General features: G+C 44.2%; 1 protein-coding gene across 3 annotated transcripts in view; it reads left to right on the top strand.

Annotated features, from left to right (window-relative positions):
* The first annotated feature begins 466 nt into the window (after positions 1-466).
* CNTN1 (contactin 1) overlaps positions 467-11,120 on the top strand; it is an 895,734-nt gene continuing 885,080 nt past the window's right edge. For 2 of the 3 annotated variants that reach the window (XM_069228858.1, XM_069228855.1), the window contains exon 1: positions 503-583. The gene's annotated coding sequence lies outside the window, so the exon portion shown is untranslated. Of the gene's footprint in view, positions 584-11,120 lie in introns of all 3 variants that reach the window. The other variant, XM_069228856.1, reaches the window with a different exon arrangement.

Here is an 11,120-nt window from a genome sequence, read left to right as displayed (position 1 = left end):
TGTTTTTTGTAGTGGTCTCTTAGTATGACGGGATGGCAAAACGTTATCTGTCAAGATTCGTTTTACGGTGTATTGGGCAATAATGTGGCTCTCTGTTGGAATCTGTTGCAGTTCTCGACCGCCCATCTAGTGGCAGGATGCGCTTTGCGTGTGCATAATTCTAATAATGAAGGGATCACGGAGCGGCAGACTGCGGCTTCCCTGCTGTGATGAGCGAGAGAGACGTTCGTCCTCGACTGCTGCTTCCGCCTCCCACGATCCCAGAGGTGCGAGGCAGCGGCTGTGCCTCACCGGGTCTCGAGAGGGCTCTCGCGTCTCCCTCTCCAACCACACTGCGGATCCCAGGACACAGAAGCCGTTCAGTTGACGACTCTGGGTCTCGGTGGCGAGTGACGTCACCCTTCGCCAACAAGAACCCGCAGCCCCCTCAATCCGGCAGTCTTCGCCGAGGCCCAATCAGAGCCCCGTGAAGGCAGGAGGCGGGAGCCTAGACGGGTGGGTGGGTTGCACGGTGCGGGGGTTTCTGGCAGGTGCTACCCGGCAGCGGAGGCAGCCTCTCCTGGCGACAGCCCGGCACCTGCAGGTAGGACGCCTCCTCAGGCACTCACGGCACCTGCAGTGGGCATATTGTAAGGGCGGGAATGTGGTGCAGTGTGGCTATTGTGGCGGAGGAAGGGGATCCAAGGACTGAGTGACTGATCCATTGGGGGTGGGATGAGTGACAGGGATGCTGCGCTCAGTGCAGGGCAGGCGGTGCAGGCACAGTGCGGCTCCTGCAAGCAGAGATGCGAGACGCTGACGTTAAGCCCTTTCTATCTGTAAGCAGCAGCAAGGCTGTGCCGCGCATAGTAATTCCAGACCTGCTGCTGCTCTGCGGATGATGCAGCTGCGTTTAAAAAGAAAGGTGGCTAAAATCGTCGGTTTCGCCAAATGCACGGCGGTGACTAGAAGGATGGAGCGCCCTCCGCTCCAGGAAGGTCTATTGTAGTAGTATCTCTAGACTTCCTCCGTTCGGAAACAGACGGGGAAATACCTCTGGGGTGTGTGGGTGCGATCACCGCCCCCATCTTCCCTCTTCCCATCGCGGTGCAGAGCACATGGGGGCTGGGGGTTAGTGAGAGAAACAGCTCACACCCACCCGAGAGGTATCACCGCTCCGTGTGCTGCAGGCGTCCTTCTGCAAAGTGACAGCGGTGCACGCAGATCCCCTGACACACACAGGAGCCAGGTCGATGATATTTTCCGAGCAATTGCACCCATTCTGCTAACCAGCAGGCTCCAAAGGCAACTACTGTGGCTGTAAGGCGCTGTGGTCAGTTTTTTTTTCACCTGCTATAGTAGCCAAGCCCCGCCCTCCTACATTTAATGTGACTGCCTTGTGGTGATGTAAATCTTAGGATTCGCATCATCTAAAATGCATGGAGTTGCCACTATCTTCCCTCGAAGCCGTGTCCTCTCAACACCCCCACCACCCAGAATCGCTTACAATAAGGCACCAGCCTCCGAACGATGCAGGGAAGGGCCCCCGCACAGCAAGGAGCATCTGCAATTACCCCATAGAGGAGCATCAACCTTCCAGGATGTGGAGGCCCTGACACTCTCAAAGTAGAGGGTGAGCCTTCCACACAAAAGCGGCCCTTGCTTCTCGAGGGCACACGCCTTCTTCAGAACAGCGGGGCTGCTACCTTCGAGGGAGTTACCCAGTCTTTCCCAGAGGACCAGTCCTCCCTATCTCCAAAGAGGAAACACGCCCACCAGGACTGATGGCACAACACATTGGAGAGACAGCCCCGCCCCCCACCATAAGGCAGAGGGCCAACCACCCAAACATTATTACAAGGCAAGCTCCCACAGAACAGGTTGCCAGACCCCGATTCCCCATAGGAAATCACAGGCCTTTGGGGGAGCAGAAGCTCTGGAGCCACCCTCACCCCGAAAAGTAGAGGGCCAGTTTCAGTATGACAATTGATTCCCCCCACTCCCCCTCTCCTTTACCTCACAGAGCCATGGGCCAATCGGCAGATCATGAAAGTTTAGCCCCATAGACGAAGATCATTCAACACTCTCTACTCCATAGAAGAAAGCCAGCCTTCAAGGGAGGTGATCGTCAGCCTCCCCAGACCCTTGGCCACTCTTCCAAGGACTAAAGGGCAGATAGACATCCTTCTGGAGAGCTGCGGACCAGACTCCCACAGTGGCTACTAGCCTCACTTAGGCCTTAGCGTCAGCCTCCCACCTTACAAGTATTCAGCCTATGAGAGAGGGGAGCACAGAGCACGTTACCGGCAAGCGTACCTCCGACGAAGGGGTAGGTAGGTCCTACATGCCCCTACAGAACGCCGTTCTTCCAGAGAGCAGAATGCCAGTACCCACTGATCTGGCGACAGTATCTTTCTTACACCGAACAGAGCAGTTCAGGGTGTAGGGGAGATGGGTGGGGGAGGGTCACCTCGCCACCCTGCCCCCAACAGACATTAACCTCAGCCTCCAGCAGACATTAAGAGGTAGCCTCCGGTGTCACAGTCGGCGGCATCTCCTCGTTCACAGCGGCAGGCAGAGGACCAGCCACCCTGCTCAGCTGCTGGAAGCTGGTTCTCTCCTTTCACACACGCAGGTGCTCTACAGATGCCTGGCGGGCCTGGGGTCATGAGCTCGATGTCCGCATCGCTGGCAGGATCGCATTACATCAGATGCCTGGCATGGCGGCAGAGACGGACACCGCAGGCGGCTTCCATTCCTATAGCCGATTGCTGCAGATTTCACGATTTACTTCAGAGCTAGCCGACGCACTATCAGTCACTTTACCAATGTCCGCACAGACCGCGTTCGGACACTATTTCGTCGTCTTGCATCAATTCCCTTAAATGAGGTTCATATGAATAAAAACATGTTATGCATACCAGCACGACTAATTTCATGATGCTATAACAAGTGTGCATATCTGTCTTCTCTGTGGTTTATTTCTCGGGGATATTGTTGCAGGTAAAGGTGTGGGTGAGGGGTTGAGAATTATCAAGGGATTTGTTCCGCTCTTTAGGGTTTGTTAGCACCGAGTACTCTTCCTACTACAGCTATTTCCCAGATTCCAGCCCAGCGGGTCTGAGCCGTGTTCGCGTTGATCTGTACTGGTTCGGTTGGGTGTGTTTCTCTGTGCATGTTAATGATGCGCGCTGTCAAATCACCTTGCATCCGCCTCAGGCTGCAGTTACACTGTTGTCAGATTGGGCAATTCCACCAGCGCTGCATACGTTTTTCCACTGGCTGGCAGGTTTTGGCAGGCCGCGCCCTCTCTTACGTGCAGATGGACACATTTTTTTGTTACATTTTGGAACCTTGTAGCAGGAGTATCTCCCAGTAGTGATTAGAACCCGACCTCGTTTTCGTTTTCCTGGCTGTAAAGTGTACCAAGAAACGATCAAATCTTGCTTTTCTATTTGTAATACTTTCTGCATATTGCGTTTAACAACAGGCCTATAGAAGAATTTCTCTCTTTTATTTATTTTGTAAAGCAGTAAGGGCCAGGTGTCCTAAGGTAATATTTGCAGAAATTGGTCACAATTTGCGCACCATCATTTTGCAAACCTGTGGTATTTTGCAAATCGGCCTATGTACTAACAGATCTGTTCATGAAATACCAAATCTTAGTTTGAACATTTTGACCTACCCAATGGATACTAAACAGGCAGGTTGACCTATGACAATACATTACCATCACAGACACTGGGATGGCAGTCATCACATAGATGGTGGTTTCCTAGGGTCAGCAACCACCATATCCATGACTGCTTTTAAGTAAAGCACTCTTGTTTAAAAAAAAAAATATATAGTCGTTTTTCTTTCAAGAAAACAGGATGAGTTAAAAAAAAAAAAAGAAAAGTTTCACAAACATTTTATGGAGTAAGCAGCTGTTGTATGGACCACTGCCTACACCTAAAAATATTTTTGTCAACGTTCGAAAAGTGGAAGGGGTCGGTAGGGGACCCTTTTACCTTTGAGAATGGGTTACCTTTGTCTTAGTATAGGCAGCAAAATATCAATGTTTTGCAACCAGATTTCAGTTGCAAAATAATAATACATTCGTTGAGAATCACTTTTTGGAAGGTACACCCTAAACACACCCCTCCCAAATAGCGATTCCATATGTACTCGCAAACCCAAATTGTGATTTAGTAGCATGTTACCAAATCGCTGTTTGGATTTGGTACATACCAAAAAGCTATTTTGCAGTCACAACGACGCTGATTTAGTAAATCAGAGCCTTTCCAAACATGAAACTGCTTTCTGCATCTGGCCATACGTTTTTGCAACACATGAAAAATATAGTGAAACTAATAAAGCAGAGTTGTATTGTGCAGTTATCTGTTTGCATGATATATTACGTGCACACTACAAACTGAATCCTATCTGCCTTCAGATGCATTTTGTATCTACTGTATGTATTGGTGTTGACAAAGACTAAACCTACCTGCTCCACTGCGGCGGTAATACGGAACAATTCTGGATTTTATACATCCAGAATACAACAGGGATGGATAGACTATTCTGAGCATAAAAGGGTATACTTAGGGGGTTAGATAGTCTTATCTAGAAGTTATACTGTAAATGTTGTTTACCCCACCAACTAACAATGTATAGCAAATCACAACCATTACATTAATTTAAGAACACAATTGTATTCTCTTTCTAAAAAAGAAAATATTTAAATGCAAGGATGTTCGTATTCTCGTCTCACAACCGTTAAGATGTCTTAAGTGTGTCTCTCTTTCTTAAAAGATGAAGCTAAGTGCACTGTTTGACTGTTTTTTGCAACTTGTGTGCATCTGGATGTGCAGGGTTTGCATCTTGAATGGGCTAACTCAACCTTATATCTTTCAGATCCAATAAAATGGTCACAGTTGAAATGATCAATAACAACAACTAACATTTTAGAACCCAAAAAAACATTAAAGGTTTGCTAAGTCTTATATGACTGGTAAAATATAATTTCTGATAAAATTGTAATATCAAACAGTTTAGCTTCATTCCAGTTTCAGTTCGCCAGATTGAGCAAATAGAAATCCGAGTAAATTAAACATGCAATCTGAATGCTCAAACCAGAAACTAGTTCTTCAAAACATCATTTTGAATGCTAATTTGGGAATTTGTCTACCAACATATGGTCTGAACATTTCAAGTACTAAAATAGCAGTTTAGCATGCATTTGCTTTTGGCTTGTACATCAGTCCACTGTTTTTGGTTCAGGATGCTCACTCTCTGCTCTCTGTCACTACGTTCTGACGCTTGCTTTTTCTCTCTCTATCACACAAGTATGGGTTGCAAATCTCATGTATTATGTTCATTTCTCGCTGATGAAGCTAGTCTTTAGTTTGGCTTTTTTTCTGTTACTAACTTCTGCATGTCGAACCCAATCGTTTTTAGGTTGGGCTCACTAAATACTTTTTGTGGTGTCTAGTCATTCATGCCAAATATATTGGTGATAAAAGAGAAAGGGGCTAGAGTATGCCTTGCTGCTTAGTATTTTTTAATTTGGAGTAGCTCAAGAGGTATACAGGTTTAATGCTCGTCATGTGGAGATCATACTTTCATACAATGCTCGTGGTGTATCTGCAATTTTAAAAACTCATCTTAGAACTTATTTTCTATCAAGATGTTTAGTGTAACAGATTACAGGTATATCACAGTGTTTGATAACTTACATCATTTCAAAATAGTTCCAATGATTTTTTGCGATACACCTTCCTATATACAGGAACATGTGAGCCTGAGTTTACAAAACATGTGAGGTAGACATAGTAAATGACATCCATTATGTGACCAGCAAATATTAATGCGTTGTGGGAAAGCAGAATCATGGTATGTAATCTGAAATGGGGTGTTGTCCACAATTCATCAATGAGGTCATTCATTTTGGAGGGTGCACCCCTGCCAACTCAAGAAACGTACTTTGGCTAGGTCAAAACATTGTTCTGAGAGAATCTCTGCTCATTCCATGGTAGCTTTGGCACAAGAAGCAAGCAACCTCAGGGAAGTGCATGCCCGATTCGAGTAGCACCTGCTTTTAAAGTAAAGAATGCAACACAATAATATTTCTGAACCAATATAGAAAAATGTAATTATCGAAAACCGATATAGAAGTCTGGATTTTAAAAATTGTAAGCCAGTGCATAGAAAAGTTCAAGCACTATACACAGACAACAGTTCACCATGGACTGGGGCCTAGGCAACATTTCAGGTCAACAGGTTTTCTCTGTCAAAGATTTAACCTTAAGACCTGGGACCAGATTTATATTCTGTTGGATGGAATATTCTCCTTGGCCTGGAAGAGGCCTTTACGACCGCCAGACCAAGAATACTAAGACTATAATAATGGGGTGAGAATTTGGGGTTGTGTAGGCGCTCAGGATCATAAATGGCACAAATTTAATTGAAACATCAATGAGAGCAAAATAAAAAAAGGGTGCCAGCACAAGGGAACACACCCATCCCTTACAGGTTTAAACAAAACCAAACAAACAATGATACAGTGTGCGGCACACCTAACAAACACTTATTGTACATATAAAAATTCCATAAGTAATCTTGAGGTAATCAAATGTCCATTTTTAATATACGTTTGAAAAGTCCACTCTGATTTAATGATTTGAATAGTTTCCTCATATGTTTGACAACACATCCTAATGGGCACGATATTCCATATCCACTAATTAATCGACCCACAAAATCGGCGAATATCAGGTATGTAATCATATATCGGACTTCCAGATCACATTAGAGTGAAATCGCACTGTTCACTAATACCGAGGAGCACGGAGCCGCGAGTACGCGACTCAACTGTCGTGCCCATTAGGATGTGGACCCTGAAATAAAGGAGTTCGGTCTACGACTTGCATACCAGATCAATTTTGATGAACACTGTTGGCTCAGTTGGGAGGACACAGCCCTGTGGCAGCCTGTATTCTTTTCTTCTTTTCAAAAGGAAAATCCTAAAACAGGATTTTCTTTTTGAAAACAAAAAAACAATGCCCCCCTTGGCATGGGAGGTTTCTCTTTTGGTAGAAGGAGCATTATAATGCTTTTACTATTCCTTACAGCCAAGTTTTACCTGGTGGTAAAGAACAGTAAAAAATAATTACATGCCCGCCCATCTAAATCCAATCCTAAGTCCAATGACTGTGACTCCCTGTGGCCACGGGAGAAGATTAATCACAGCAGACAGAGCAGTTTCTGTTGTGATTAACACTTAGTGCCCCCCACTTGTAAATGCAGAGGGCAGACCTCTATATTGGTAGGGAGAGAACTCTGTTGCCATTGCAATGGAGTGCCCTCTCTGTCAATATATAAATCATCCCCATAGTCTCCAACTGCCGGGAAAGCTTCTTGTGTTTATAGCTCAAAGCACCTAGCTCCCCAGGCAGGCTTCTGGGCCCAGGTCTCAATCCAGCCAGGTTTCCTGGAGGGTCTTTTCCTCTTTAGCTAGCTGAGCACCCTTGTAGTCAGGAATCTGTCTGCCTAAAGCAGAGGGGCAACCACTTGACCCATGGAGAGCAGTATCAGTGTCTGGGTGTCAGCAGGACCCAGGGATCCTTGAGTCCTTATGTGAGTAATTATTTTCTCTTCAGAATCAGGAGTCAAAAGTCATGGTTCTTATTCCAATAGGGCCGTCTTCTTCTTCAGATGGAGTGTTCATGGGTCCAGGAATGTTCTGATTAGGGCAAAAGGAATAGTGATAAAGCTACCCTTTCTTCTTCCAGTCGTTCATGTCCTAATATCCATTGACCTTTCCTGGGTCCAGAGGCAAGGCATTCTCCTCTGAGTCAGAGCTATGAATTTTCCTAGTCATGGATGTGTATTCCAGATCTGGAGGTGTGATGAGTGGCAGAGCTAGTCGTATGCCAGTACTATCTTGGGCAGCCTTAAGTGCAATTTTTATATAGCTTCCATTTTGCTTAAATTATCAAATATTTTGATTCACCATTAAATCAGATTTTAAAACTAAGCATGGAAGAACTTTGAAGCAATTGTGTAGCCCTTTCCTAAACAGAGGTGGTAAATAAAGATTTCAATCCTACGTGGGGTTATTAGGGAAGGTCAGGCTAGATCTACAAAGTGAACTAGCTTTTGGATTTTTGTTCAAGGTGTGGGCACAATAACCCCAATATGTAGTATGCCCTATTATATATTAGTACCATGGCCTGTGGCCTGCAAGGCACACTTCTAGAGATGGCTTATGAATATATAAACATTGTTTTTTATAAGTAGCAGAGGCATTGTTCCCTGCCATCGATCAATTCACAGAATTTAAGCTGCACTCAGCCAGAGTACAGTGCTACTCCTGGCAGACTTTCCTTTTTTTATATGTCAGCCGTGTAAATATATACACCTATCCTCATACAATATGTAAATATACATGCCATAGGTGCATTTAGGGCTCCATTTACAATGGACATATAGGGAGATATAGTAGGTGATATATGGGTGTTCCAATGTACAGCACAGAATTTATGGGGGGAGTAGAGGCACATCTCTACTGTTTATGAGTGGTAAAGTGCACTAATCCTAAAGTCATCAGAAATAGGGTCCAAAAACATAAAGAATCTTGGGTGAGCATGCAGGAAAGGCAAATTTGCTACTAATGCAGTCTGAGATAAACCTGCAATGTTTTCACACTAGAAGCACCTTTTCTATGCAAGAGAAACAATTACACTATTGTTATGTTATGCAGGTTTCTAGTAAAATTCCAAGACAAATTCTCATGAACTAGGGTGGAATGGTAAATAACTTATCACAAATGAGCTATAACTGTACTGTACTATTCTATAATAAGATTTATGCTCTGATAAAGCTCGATTGTGAGCGAAACATGTTGGCTGCTCTTTTGGCTGTTGTGTATGAAGAAATAATGAATAAATTCTTGTTTGGAACGGCTTTCTGAATTTGATTGTTTGGCTTAAACACCTTGATAGTTCCCTCTCTGATAAAATATAACTCATTAGAATCAACAAAGTAGCGTTCCGCATAGCAATTTGAATTTTGCTCACTAAGGTCACTTCACACTTAAAGATAAGAAAAGCCAGGAAAATAGAATTAAGACATTGCCTGGCAGTATATGGGCACAAATTAATTGAGTAGTTCTTTTCATTGTCAGACCTATCTTCAGAACCTTCAGAGAAAAAAATTTCTAATGACTCAGGCAATTAACCATTATCCTCTAAGGAATGGATAATCCGGAACAATATATACAGCACCACAATAACGCACAGGTGAGACAGCTTGAGTTGTTTAACTCTTTAGCTTTGAAATGTGATTCACTTATGCCACAAGAACATCGTCTGCAGGATATCTTCAGTAGAACCCAATACTTGAAACAGTTTACCAAGAGATTATGGTTCAGAGGAAGGGGATGCATTGAGGTAGCTAAAATGCATGTGTTGCAACCAGGAAGTTAGAAGGGAGAGTCCACAAGATCTCTAAGACATGTACATATGGCAGAGAGGATACCAGAGTTATCAGAGAGAACCATGGGTCTGGGGCCCAATATCATCCAACCTGAAGGTCAGATAATGGGACATGAAGCAGAGCAAGTGGAAATATTATGGAAATTAGATGACTTTGCCAAGAACGAATGCTGGTACAATCTTGAAGTGTTGTGTATAACAGAAGGAGAAGAAGGCAACAATATTAGAATGTTCATTATTCAACTCTTCAAAACTGCATTTCATTAATTTAATGATTGGACCTGGGAATGTTAGATGCAGTGGAAACAGATTTCCTGTGACTCATAAGCAATCATCCTGTGCACCTTCTGAAGCTATACATAGACCCAGGGTGATATTCGATTTCTAAAAAACATTTTAATGAAGATCTATGAAAAAACCCACCCAGAATTCAAGGTGGAAGTTGTTCGGTGTGTATTTCTTGTCAGACCTGACCTATGTCATCACGGTTGAGAAAATATGGAGGCTTCAGAAGATAATAAAGCTTTTCAGAATAATAACTTCTAAGCCTATTTACTGAATTTTGTTCATCTAAAAGCATTAGAAAACTAAAAAGTGCATACGTTCAACTCAGAGATACATTTACTCACTGCCCATTATGCGGACTGGCATGTAGGGCAGCAATGAAGGCCCTTCACTTTTGTATGTCTTGGGAAAAGTTCTATACAGTGTCCCTGCTGTGGGTCAGAGTCTTCATTTCTGTTTCCATAGTTTGGCTCCCGGTGTTCCTTGGCATGTCATCCTTCTGTTTGCCTTGTGGGGTGCAGTTTTAGGATGGAGTCTTCTTCTCTTCTGATGATGTGTCCTACCCATCTCCATCCTTTCCTTATAATGATGGTGTTCATGCTGTCTTGCTTGCATCTGCTGAGCAGTTCCTAGTTGGAGGTGGTTTGCAGTCAGAAAATGTGTAAGATTTTTCTCAGGTTACTGGTGTGGAAGGCTGACAGTTTGGTGATTTCGCTTTTTGTCATTCACCAGTATTGGTGGTGAACAAAGTTAATTTCTGGTAAAGCCTCAGCTTCGTGTTGGCACTGTACTTAGATAACTTCCACACATTGTCCAGCATCCTGAAGGCCTTCCTGGCCATGTTGAGTCTGCACTTGATATCACTTTCTGTCCCTCCATCAGGTCTGATTGTACTTCCTAGGTAAGTGAACTCTTCAGTCATGGCTAGGTCTTCTCCTTCCACCTTGATTGCTGAAGGGTTTGGGATGTTGAGTGGCATAACTTCTAACTTCTTCGTGTTGATCTTCTGGCCCACTTGCTGTGCATAAATGTTGAGGTGAGACATGTTTTCCTGCATGTGTTGGTGTGTGTAAGAGAGCAAGGCTAGATCATCTGCATAGCCAAGTTCCTCCATTGTAGAGAATACGTTCCATCTGATTCCTCTGGCTTGGTCTTCAGTTGTGGGTCCCATCACCAAATAGATGACTAAGTTGAAGACCAGCGCTGGCATCATGCATCCCTCTCAAACACCGGTCTTGACTTCCAATCTATACTCACCTGTCTCCCACCTTGCAGGTAAAATTATCCTAGAAGCTCTTAATGAGGAGAACTATCTGCTGCAATATACCATAGGGTCTCAGTGAGCGCCAAGGACAATCACAGTGGATACTGACAAAGGAT

Source organism: Pleurodeles waltl, chromosome 4_1, assembly GCF_031143425.1.
Source record: "Pleurodeles waltl isolate 20211129_DDA chromosome 4_1, aPleWal1.hap1.20221129, whole genome shotgun sequence".
Lineage (NCBI taxonomy): Eukaryota > Metazoa > Chordata > Amphibia > Caudata > Salamandridae > Pleurodeles > Pleurodeles waltl.
Note: the sequence above shows the minus strand (reverse complement) of the source record. Positions and strands in the feature narration are given on the sequence as shown.